Below are 12140 nucleotides of genomic sequence, written 5' to 3' on the forward strand. Positions count from 1 at the left end.
GTTCTTTTTTATGGCTGCATAGTACGCCATGGTGTGTATGTCCCACATTTTCTTTATCCAGTCTGTCATGGATGGGCAATTAGGTTGATTCCATATCCTTACTATTGTGAATAGTGTTGCAATGAACATCCGTGTGCATGTAAGACCTCTAAAGTCTCAATGTGGCCCTGCTGGCTCCTTCTGGTAACTCTGGCCTCACGGCAAGTGTTATCTTTTCAGGGGAAGTTTCTCCCACTACAATCTTGGTGGTACCCTTCCACACCTATTGCATTTAGCTGTTTCACTTTCTCATAGCATTCAATCACAACCTGAAATTGTTGTGCTCATTCATGTATGTCCTTGTTTATTGTCTTTGTTTGCCTGTCATCTTCAGAAGCACAGGGATCTTGTTTGTCTTTTTCTGTGCATCTGGCACTGAGTACAGCGCCTGGCACACAGAAAGAATGTGAGAAAACATTTGTTGACTGAACGAATGGGACAGATGCCTAACTAAAGAAGGCAACAGCCAAAATGTTCTAGAACGAGATCTGATTATATGTGAAAATCTCTGGTTGTCCTTCACAGAGCCTTAAAAGTGACTTAGAAACCAGTTTAGAGAACTGTATCAACTTTAGCTAACAGAGTTAAATTAATTTAGGTCAAAGCAAATTTGTCAACAGAAGAATTTGGATCTGGGCCAAATTAGACTTGGGGGAAATTTTGCTATGACATCTTTAGAAAATGTTCTCAGCTCTTTCTTTATTTTTTATCCACTTGGTCTGCTTTCCAAAAATGTTTACTTTTTTCTTCTGCCCTTTTTTTTTTTTTGAGACAGAGTCTCACTCTGTCACCCAGGCTGGAGTGCAGTGGTACATTCTCCGCTCGCTGCAACCTCCACCTCCCAGGTTCAAGTGATTCTCCTGCCTTGGCCTCCCAAGTAGCTGGGATTATACATGTGCCCACCACCACGCCCAGCTAATTTTTGTATTTTTAGTAGAGACGGAGTTTCACCATGTTGGCCCGGCTGGTCTCGAACTCCTGACCTCATGATCCACCTGCTTCAGCTTCCCAAAGTGCTGGTATTACAGGTGTGAGCCACCGTGCCTGGCCTTCTTTTTACGATTTTAATCAAGTTGTGGCTTATTCTCTAGAGAAACATAGCAATTGAAACATCTAACAATACAGAATTTATTGAAATTAAATCAAATTTCCTTTATCTCTATGCATGAATATGGAAACAGTTCAATATGCAGAGCATTCATTCAGCATATAGTGAACAGCTGATTTGTGTCAGGCTCTGTGCTGGGCACTGGAAATACTGTGGTAAACAGGTCCCTGCCCTCATACTCCTGTGGGAGAGAGACATAAAACAGACCTATTTAAACAAACAGACCAAAATGTCAAGTTTTAGTAGGGACTAAGTAGGAAATAAACAAGGAGCTGAGATGGACAATGCTGGATGTCTTATTAGGTTGGTGCAAAAGTAGTTGCTGTTTTTGCCATTCCTTTCAGTTGCAGAAGTGGGGATATCTGAGAGAAGGCCGCGGCAGTGAGAAATGATGGTGGTCTGAACTGGTGATGGCTGTGGACAGAATAGGAAGAGGAGAGGCTGGAGTTACAATTTGGCAGAAGAACTGACAAGTTCGCTGGTGAATTTGATGTAGAAATTGAGGATATGAGAACATATCAGTTGGTGTACAGGTGAGAAAACAGACGTCATTCTAGTATTGTTTTGAGATGGAGTTTCGCTCTTGTTGCCTAGGGCTGGAGTGCGATGGCAGGATCTCGGCTCACTGCAACCTCTGCCCCCTCGGGTTCAAGAGATTCTCCTATCTCAGCCTCCCAAGTGGCCTGGATTACAGGCATGTGCCACCACGCCCAGCTAATTTTTGAATTTTTAGTAGAGACAGGGTTTCACCATGCTGGCCAGGCTGGTCTTGAACTCCTGGCCTCAGGTGATCCACCTGCCTCGGACTCCCGAAGTGCTGGGTTTACAGGCAGGAGCCACCATGTCTGGCCTCATTCTGGCATTTTTAAATAGAGGGGATTTAACTTAAGGAATCAGTCTTACAAGTGTTGGAAAGTTTGGAGGAACCAAAAGGGGAACATGTGCTAACCTACAGATAAGTATCTGCAGGAAGTCACTGCCACTTGAAAGGCAGGAGGAATAGGAGGGAGGTGGTGATGTTATCAGAGCCCAGGAGCATCTGGCATCTGACAGTGCAGGAAGCTGCTGAAGCTGCTGGAGCTGGCCACTGCCTGACCCCGATGCGGTTGCTGGAACTACTGAAGGCTGCTGGAGCCCCCGCAGCTGCCAGTCACTGCGGCCCCCCTGGCCAGAGCTTAAACAAAACAAAACAAAACAGCAACAAGAAAAATTGGTCTCTCTCTCATTTCATGCAGCTTCCCACCAGTGCTTCCCATTGGAAGCATCTAAGTAGGCCAGCTGGCAAGGGAATCTGGGAAACGTAGTTCACAGGATTTCAGCCACCTCCAGCCAAGCAGTACACAGGATTTTGGGAATGGTACTTAGCTCAAACAAGCCAACGGCCAGCCCATGGAGGAATGAAAGATTTGTTTCTAAGTAGCAAAACAATCCCATAGCCTTAAAAAGTCCTTTTTCTTTCTTTCTTCAAAAGCAATATGTGGCCGGGCACGGTGGCTCACGCCTGTAATCCCAGCACTTTGGAGGATGAGGCGGGTGGATCACAAGGTCAGGGATTTGAGACCAGCCTGGCCAACACAGTGAAACCCCGTCTCTACTAAAGATACAAAGAATTAGCTGGGCGTGGTGCCGCACACCTGTAATTCCAGCTACTCAGGAGGCTGAGGCAGGAGAATCGCTTGAACCCGGGAGGCAGAGGTTGCAGTAAGCCGAGGTTGCACCATTGCACTCCAGCCTGGGTGACAGGGTGAAATTCCACCTCAAAAAAAAAAAAATAAATAAAAGCAATATGTGCCCATCAGAAAAAAATTAGAAAACACAAACAACAGAACATAAGAAGGTCCGTATTCCCACTTACTCAAAAACAATCATTAATAACATCTTGACACCCCCCTCTCTCTCTCTCTCTGTCTCACACTCGGAGACTCTTACCTTATATTCCATTTTATAACCCATTATACTAAATTTATACAATAAAACATTGGCTGGACATTTACTTTGTTCCAACTAGCTTCCAGTGTTATTTATGTTCTACCAACATTTTCCTGTTATAAATATTAAGAAAGAAATTGTCTGAAAACAAATTTGCAATTTAAGGAAACCATTTGTGAATAATACAATTGTAACCTCCAATTTGACTATTATGTGATTGTTCACTTAGGTTCAAAAAAGAAAACTATTTATTTTAACTCTAAGGTAAAATGCCAAGTCTTATCCTGTTCATTTCCTTTATGAGGAAGAAAAAACGCCATTAGTAGAATTTCTGAGCTGGAAATGAGCAAGCTAGAAGTGGAGAGGAGCCGCAGACACAGACTGCCCGAGAGCCACCCCATTGCCCCTTCTGGGTTCCATGGAGTCAGACTTCTGATGGGCAAGCTGGTCCTCTGGAATGTGCAGAATACAAGATACCCACGCAAAGTGTCTTTAAGGGTAGGACTGGTTATTATGGCTATGAGGTGACCACAGATTTCTTTGGTGTTATCAGTTAGAATGCTTTTGACTGCTAGTAGCTGAAAACCGTGACTTAATTTGGCTTTACAAATAAGGATATGTATTATCTCACATAACTGGAAGTGCAGAGGTAGGACAGGCTCCAGGGACAGTAAGATAGGCAGCTCAGTGATGTCACCAAGGTCCCAAGTTCTTTCAGTACTCTGCTCTGCCTTCCTCTGCATTGGCTTCATCCTGAGACTGGCTCCCTTTATGGGGATGTGACGGCTGCCGGAGGCCACTGGGCTGCTTGTTTCCTTTTTTATGTGCAGCAAAAAAGAGAAAGAAAGAGACCTCTCCTTTTAATATCATTTCTCTTCAGTTCAAACAGGCCAGTGGGTTCCCAGTACTGTTGCACATTGAAGTCACCAAAGTGCTGTAGCTGTATTCATTACAGTCAGGCTCTGCATAACGATATTTTGGTCAACAACAAACCACATATAGGATGGTGGTCCCATGAGATTATAATACAGTATTGTGACTGTACCTTTTCTGTGTTTAGCTATGTTTAGATACGCAAATACCATTGTGTTACAGCTGCCTACAGTATTAAGTAGAGTAGCATGTTGTACAGGTCTGCAGTCCAGGAGCAGTAGGGCACACTGTAGAGCGTGGGGAATGGTAGGCTATGCCATCTAGGTTTGCGTAAGTGCACTCTATCATGTTCTGAACAAGGAAATTCCTTAATGATGCATTTCTCCAAATGTATCCCCTTTGGTAAGTAACGCATGATTGTATTTGTTTATTGCTTTTTTTTTTGAGACGCAGTCTCACTCTGTTGCCCAGGCTGGAGCACAGTGGCATGATCTCGGCTCACTGCAACCTTGGCCTCCCAGGTTCAAGTGATTCTCCTGCCTCAGCCTCCCGAGTAGCTGGGACTACAGGCGCCCGCCACTACACCCAGGTAATTTTTGTATTTTTAGTAGAGATGGGTTTCCGCATATTGGCCAGGCTTGTTTCGAACTCCTCACCTTGTGTTCTACCCATCTCGGCCTCCCAAAGTGCCACAGGCATGAGCCATTGCGCCTGGCCTTATTGCTATTATTTTATTTTTATTTTGTATTAGGTAGCATTATTTATTTTCTCTTTTTAAACTGCAGATACCTAAGGCTTTATCTTCTAAAATATTAATTTATTAAACTGGGGTGGGGCCCAGCTGTGAGTTGTTTTTCGGAAGCTCCCAAGTGATTCTAGGATACAACCAGAGTTTTCAACCACGGATTTGGCCAGTGCAGGTCACCCGCCCACCCTTAGACCACTAACAGTTACCAGGGTAATGCCATAAACTGACTGGCTTGGAATGGTGGTTCTCAAAATGTGGTCTCAGACCAGCAGAAGCAGCTCCTGGGAACTATCAGAAATGCAAATTATCAGGCCCCATCCGAGACCTACTGAATCAGAAACTCTAGGGGTAAGGTTTAGCAATTTGTGTTTTAACAAGCTGGCCAGGTCTCTAACGGCCACTAGGGTTTGAGACCCACTGCCTTAGAGCAATCAGGCTCTTTCTCTGAAGGGAGGGAGAAGGTAAATATATGAAGAAAAGCACAGCGGTCTGTCAAAACTGGGAAGTCCAGGGCCAGTGGAGCCTAGCACTGCCTGCCTCCCACTTCCAGGCCAGGAGCAGGAATGGGTGGGATCAGCTACCTGAACCCCAGAGACCCCTGACTGTAGAAAGGGGGCCTCATAGCAATGGTGCCACCGACCCTCAGCCACTGATATGAAGGGAAGAAGGCACATTCTGGAAGCAACCATTCATTTCCACACTGGGGATCTCGGACAAGTTTCTGCATGGCTACAGGCTAAGAAGACTGACTTGGTATACACTTCCCTTAAAACCTACAAACTTATTTCTACCTCTGCAAACTTCCAACAGGATCCAGGAAAAGAAAAAGGCCATTAGGTAAAAACAAAGAAATCTGAACAAAATCATGACTTTAGTTAATAATGTATCGGTATTAATTCATAAATTATGACACATGTACTATGCTGAAGCTAGACGGTAACAACAGGGGAAACTGGGTGTGCGGCTTACAGGCACTCTGCCTGTCAACCTTCATGACCTGCCTGTAAGTCTAAAAGTACTCTACAATAAAAAGTTTACTCTAAAAAAGATACAATGAATGCTGTTCAAAGACACAACTTGACACTATTTGTATAAGCCATGCAAAGGCCTTTTAGATATTTTCAGCTTAAATGAGAGCTGAGTTGGAAGGTATTATGAGCGTTTCTAATAATGTTACACTCTCCAGAATCTGTACACGGCCAGATGATCAAAGAGCAGATGAGAGAGGCGGAAATTGTCTCCATGCTGAGAAACAAGAACTGATAAAGTAACTTTCTTTGCCATACTCATCTACCTGGAAGGGGTAGGAAGTTCCTCAGAGAGAAGAAAGTCGGCCGGGCGCGGTGGCTCACGCCTGTAATCCTAGCACTTTGGGAGGCCGAGGTGGGTGGATCACCTGAGGTCAGGAGTTCAAGACCAGCCTGGCCATCATGGTGAAACCCCATCTTTTTTTAAAAAAAAAAAAAGAGAGAGAGAGGAACATCATCAGATCCTTCCTTCTCTAAACTCGCTTTATACCAGTGAGCTCCAGACCAGAAATGTATTTCAGGCACTGTCTTATTTCATCAGCTCCGTTAAAATGAATTCACTCCTGCGTCCTGAGGGGTGGACCACACACTCCAGCACATGGAGGGACAGCTCATTACCAACTGTTCTCAACAGACCTGTGCATCACTGAATTTCTGTTGATTACTGGAAATCCTGGGCCATAAGTGGAACGCAACAAGGGGCAAAACCTAATTTGTAGTTTGGAAAATGACTCTTAATGTAGTGTACTAAATAATTTATGGGAAGTTTTGCTTATCTCCCTTCTGCACCAAATATCAGTAAAGAAACCAATAATTAAAATAGTCGTTACAGGTGAAAGTGTTATAACTAGAGTTATAACAAGAAAAAGAGTACTTCAGGGCAGAAACATTTGTTTCTATGCCAGATGTGTGGCTCAGAATGATTCTCCCTCCACACCCTGTGTTACTACATGGGAATCTCTCAAATTTTGTCCTAAATGGTTTGCTTGTTTGTTTGTTTTTGAGATGGAGTCTCGCTCTGTCGCCCAGGATGGAGTGCAGTGGCGTGATCTTGGCTCACTGCAACCTTTGCCTCCTGGCTTCAAGCAATTCCCTGCTTCAGCCTCCTGGGTAGCTGGGATTACAGGCACCCGCCACCATGCCCGGCAAGTATTTGTATTTTCAGTAGAGATGGGGTTTCACCATGTTGGCCAGTCTGGTCTTGAACTTCTGATCTACCTGCCTTGGCCTCCCAGAGTGCTGGGATTACAGGCGTGAGCCGTCGTGCCTGGCCCTACATTGGTATACTCTTTCAGAGTGACCTTGGGCAAGTTCCTTAGCCTCTTTATTCTCATTTTTGTCATCTTTGCAATGGAGAATAATAGTATCTATTCTTGGTGGTATTATAAGAATTAATTGAAGTAATGTTTGTAAACTTTTAACACAGTACCAAGTGTTGCAAAAATGTTTGATTCATCAATAGATAAGATTGCCTTTGCTCACATTGAAGTCATGCAAAATAATGACAAAGCTTCTGATGATATAGTATGGCAAAAACACACAAATAAATATGCAAGTACAGCTAGGAGGAAGGGAACCTCAGGTATGGCAGTACTTTGATGGAAAAAAAGATATGTAGGCCCCTTTCCTCAGCTGCTGCCAACATGCTCTGTCCTCCTGAGGAAGCTAAGGCTGCATTGGGGTGAGGCCCTCACTTTATCCTGCGACTAGCACCGTGTCTAGCAGCATCAGCCCCACACTCGCCCCACCGTGGCCTCTGTCTCAGCGCTCACCTGCATCACTTCAGCCCTCATTCTGCACGATGATGAGGTGACTATCACGGAGGATAAGATCAAAGTCCTCATTAAAGCAGCCAGTGTAAATGTTGAACCTTTTTGGCCTGGCTTGTTTGCAAAGGCCCTGGCACACGTCAACATTGGGAGCCTCATCTGCAATGTGGGGGTGGTGGGCCTGCTCCAGCAGCTGGTGCTGCACCCGTAGGAGGTCCTGCCCCCTCCACTGCTGCTGCTCCAGCTGCGGAGAAGAAAGGGGAAGCAAAGAAAGAAGAATCTGAGGAGTCTGATGATGACATGGGCTTCGGTCTTTTTGACTAAACCTTTTTTAAAGTATGTTCAATAAAAAGCTGAACTTTATTTATTTTTATTTATTATTTATTATTATTATTTTTAAAGATGAGGGTTTTACCATGTTGGCCAGGCTGGTCTCAAACTCCTGACCTCAAGTGATCAGCCCATCTCAGCCTCCCAAAGTGCTGGGATTACAGGTGTGAGCCACCACGCCCAGCCAAAAAGCTGAATTAAAAAAAAAAAAAAAAAAGAAGATATGTAGACAGTTTTCATCAGAAATTAAAAAAAAAAAAAAACAAAAAAACATGATGGAACCCTCTCATATTTCTGTTGGGAATGTAAAATGGTATAGCTGTTGTGGAAAACAGTTTAATGATTCCTAAAAAGTTAAACATAGGCTGGGCACGGTGGCTCATGCCTATAATCCCAGCATTTTGAAAGGCCAAGGTGGGCGGACCACTTGAGGTCAGGAGTTTGAGACCAGCCTAACCAACATGATGAAACCTTGTCTCTAAATACAAAAATCAGCTGCGCGTGGTGGCAGGCACCTGTAATCCCAGCTACTTGAGAGGCTGAGGCAGGAGGACTGCTTGAATCTGGGAGGCAGATGTTGCAGTGAGATTGTGCCATTGCACTCCAGCCTGGGCGACAAGAGCGAAACTCCATCTCAAAAAAAAAAAAAAATGTTAAAGATTTACCATATGTCCCCAAAATTGTACTCTTAGGTATATTCCCCCAAAGAATGGAAAACAGGTACTCAAATTACTTATGCATGCCTGTTGATAACAGCACTATTATAATAGCTAAAAAGTGGAAATAACCCAAATATCCATCAGTGGATGAGTGGATAAACAAAAAAAAACATCATGGTAAATGAAAGAAGCCAGTCACAAAAAGTCACAGAGTATGTGATTCCATTATTAGGAAATATCTAGAATGGGTGAATCCACAGAGAGAGCAGATTGGTAGTTGCTAGGGGCTTGGGAGAGGGGGCAATGGGGAATAACTGCTGAATAGGTACAGTTGGCTTTTAGGGTGGTGAAAATGTTTTGGAACCAGAGAGGTGGTAGTTGTATAACACTGTGACTGTACTAAATGCCACTGAATTGTTCATTATAAAATGGTTAATTTTACACTTTGTGAATTTTACCTCATTAAAATAAAACAACATACATAAATAGGACAGTATTACAGTTGAGAATGCAGAAGATTCTCTTCCACTCAACTGAGACTCTTTGGTTTCCTCATCTGTAGGAAAATGAAGGTGAACTGGGTGACCACTAAGATCCCTTCCAGTTCAAATTCAAAGGTAGGGAAACTCAACATTTTTCTTTCTCTGCTGTTCCTCCACATGCTTGGAATTGACTGCATCTGTACTGCAGATGCACACCGGAAGACAATGTTACTGTAATTAAATTACAGGGAAATTAATTTGTTTTAGTTATTATGGAAAGGTATTTTAATATTCATTATTATGACACAAATTAGTGGACAAATAACTAAAGCAAATGCACTTTAACAATTAGCCTGGGTTTTCCCTCTCTGATGCTCAGACCCAGAGCCTGTGCCTGGCTCCAGTCTGTCTGTGTCCCTCCGTGCAGTCACACACTCTGATTTTTCCAGTCACGGTATCTCTGACTCCTCTGCCAAATGCAGTGCTGGCAGCCATGAGCTGATTGAGAGGTCCTTGATTGATTAATGAGTGCCCTTGCCAAGCAGGGATGGCACCAAGGGGTTGAATTCCTCTCTGAACTGCCCATGCTTTACAACCAGCGTAATCTAGAATGTTGTCACTAGAACTCAGACTATTGCTCTAGTTATATCGAGTTACAATTTTACTCTGGATTATTGAAATATTATTTGAATAGAAAACTAAATTTACCCAGTCCTGGGATTTGAAGTCTTAGGTCAACATGTTCATTTTGGAAGATGAGTATATCATTTTCTGTATTTTACTGACCTCCACACCCCACCAGCGATTACAGGTTTTCATTCCTTTGTAAATTCCCTCCTTATCATTCCTAGGAATAAAAGATGTATCTACAAAAAACCTTCAGCTAGAAAAATTTCAGCCAGTTACTAAGGATTATCTGTCACCTTCCTCCTTTTTGATTCTGTCCCTTTTCAGGGATATCTACTGAGGTTTACGCAGTCCCCAAAGCTGCAAAATGCGCAACACAATGCCATCCAGGGTCCACACTCAGGCTGCCTTAGACTAGGTTTCTCCTGGTCACCCCATTACCCATAGCGCCCTCGGAGGAGGTCACTGCAGGAGCCAAAGCAGTTTCTTCTATGCAGGGTTCAAGCAGAAGTGGAGAGGAGGGCTTTCGTCCTTTTTGGTATCGTACTTCATTTCACTCCTTGCTGCAATTGAACAGTCCTCCAGGTTTCACTTTACGTCTCTGTTTCCCAGCAAACATTCACTGCTCAGATAGAGAGACGAAGCCCAGAGACAAACACCCTGCAGAACTCCTAACTGCTCCCTCCACTGGCCTCTAAGGTTTTGTGCTGGGTCAGGCTAATTTGCCTGACTCTTTTCTCCTGACTTCTCTTTGGGGAGGCTCCGCAGCCCTTCTTGCAAATAGATCCTTCCAGATAAGCCCAGACATACTGAATCTGAGTGGAGACTGCCGTGGCTCAGGGTCAGACATTGAGTTCCCAGTAACTATTTATTAGGCACCCACTATATGCTAAGCACTGGGGTTCCAAGGATGATGGTCTCCTCTCATCACAGAGCTGCTTTGAGAATTTAGACAACAGCTTCTTGAGCAGTGACGGCCCATTCAAGCCTTTACCCCAAGGAGGGGTACCTCCTGCTCAAATGTAATACCAAAGGTGCCAACTAATCACTGACTTGGCAGAGAACCTCTCTCAATATAACTAGAAGTTTCATCAAAGATATTTCTTCCCACCCCCTCCACCTTCACCAAAGTTTCTTAAACACTCCACCACTGACTGCTCCCCCTCAACATCCCCCAGGTTCATACTCAACCACGTGCCTCTGTCTACTTCTTTCTAACCTGTAGCAGCACCTCTCTTCTGCTCTTAGTTCTTGTCCTGGATGTCACTCCTTTTCTCCCCTCAGAGGCAGAGAAGAGAGGGCTGCTGGAGGAAGAATAAAAGTGAAAAAGCTGTAGGGGATTGTGTCCTAAATAAACAATACCTGAAAAACCTGTACATTCTTTTCTTCAACTTAAATGAGGTGCACTAATTAGTGTACACCACTAATTAGTGTACATATTAGTACACTAATTAGTGTACATATTAGTGTACACCAAGTGTACACTAATATGAAGTAAAAAAGGTGCAAATAGCTTTGCATGCAATATATGAATCTTTTTTTTCCTGATTCTGATCGCTAGTTTTCAGTAGGAAAGGGAATCAAAACTCCATAGAGCAAATCACCTTATCTGTGGATAACCAAAAAGTCTTCTCTGTGGTGTCTGTCCCTCTTGTGAAAGTACAGCTGCTTGTGGGAAAAGTGAGAGACCTAGAATACAGCGTATATTTGGGGGACATACCTCTGACTGTTACAGAAGCATGTGATTAATTTTGGAGGTAAAATTTCAGAACATCGTATTTTAATAGGAAGCTTGGTAGATAAGTGGATGAAAACATCAAGCAAAGCAAAATACACCATTTGCAGAGTTCAATCAGAGATGACTCAGCATTTCTTCATTGTGCTCATCTGTCTCCTCAAGCACATAGTGCCTTGCACACAGTAGGGGCTGAGGGAAATATTTGTTAATGCGTTAATTTTAGTTAAAACTAGATACCTCCTAATCTCTCAGTGGCTGGAACTGGGTTAAACAGCAGAGGAATGGGGTAAATAAGAAAAGACACTAGGTAAAGATAGAACAAGACCACTAAGACCACTGCTTAATAAATACATTTTATCTATTATTTATTTATTTATTTTGAGACGGAGTTTCGCTCTTGTTACCCAGGCTGGAGTGCAATGGCGCAATCTCGGTTCACCATAACCTCCGCCTCCCGGGTTCAAGCGATTCTCCTGCTTCAGCCTCCCCATTAGCTGGGATTACAGGCATGTGCCACCACGCCCGGCCAATTTTTGGGTTTTTAGTGGAGACGGGGTTTCTCCGTGTTGGTCAGGTTGGTCTTGAACTCTCTACCTCAGGTGATCCGCCCAACTCAGCCTCCCAAAGTGCTGGGATTACAGGCGTGAGCCACCGCTCCCAGCTTCTTGGGGTTATTATTTTGCTCAAAAGTCTATGAGATGTTGCAGTTAATTCCATTTACATTTTCAATGTGAGATCTAGGTTTTCAAGTTTGTTATGTGATTTTATGCAAAACAATATGCAAATCCAGCGCATTCTAAAAATTCAGCC

At 43.6% G+C, this 12140-nt stretch overlaps 1 long non-coding RNA gene and 1 pseudogene across 2 annotated transcripts; one reads left to right on the top strand and one right to left on the bottom strand.

The window, feature by feature from the left end:
* Nucleotides 1-1143: 1143 nt before the first annotated feature.
* On the bottom strand, nt 1144-2817 carry LOC116526300. 2 transcript variants are annotated; one of them, XR_004258085.1, is made up of 2 exons: nt 2782-2817; nt 1144-1561 (listed from the first exon to the last, which is right to left on the bottom strand). It is a non-coding gene; the product is annotated as an uncharacterized LOC116526300 (long non-coding RNA). The 2 variants fall into 2 exon arrangements; XR_004258084.1 differs by lacking the exon at nt 2782-2817 and adding an exon at nt 2097-2662.
* Nucleotides 2818-3418: 601 nt separating this feature from the next.
* LOC116526348 lies at nt 3419-7860 on the top strand (annotated as a pseudogene).
* The last annotated feature ends 4280 nt before the right edge of the window (nt 7861-12140 follow it).

The sequence above is a fragment of the Sapajus apella genome, unplaced genomic scaffold, assembly GCF_009761245.1.
Source record: "Sapajus apella isolate SASKATOON/1434 unplaced genomic scaffold, GSC_monkey_1.0 scaffold50, whole genome shotgun sequence".
NCBI classification, from domain to species: Eukaryota; Metazoa; Chordata; class Mammalia; order Primates; family Cebidae; genus Sapajus; species Sapajus apella.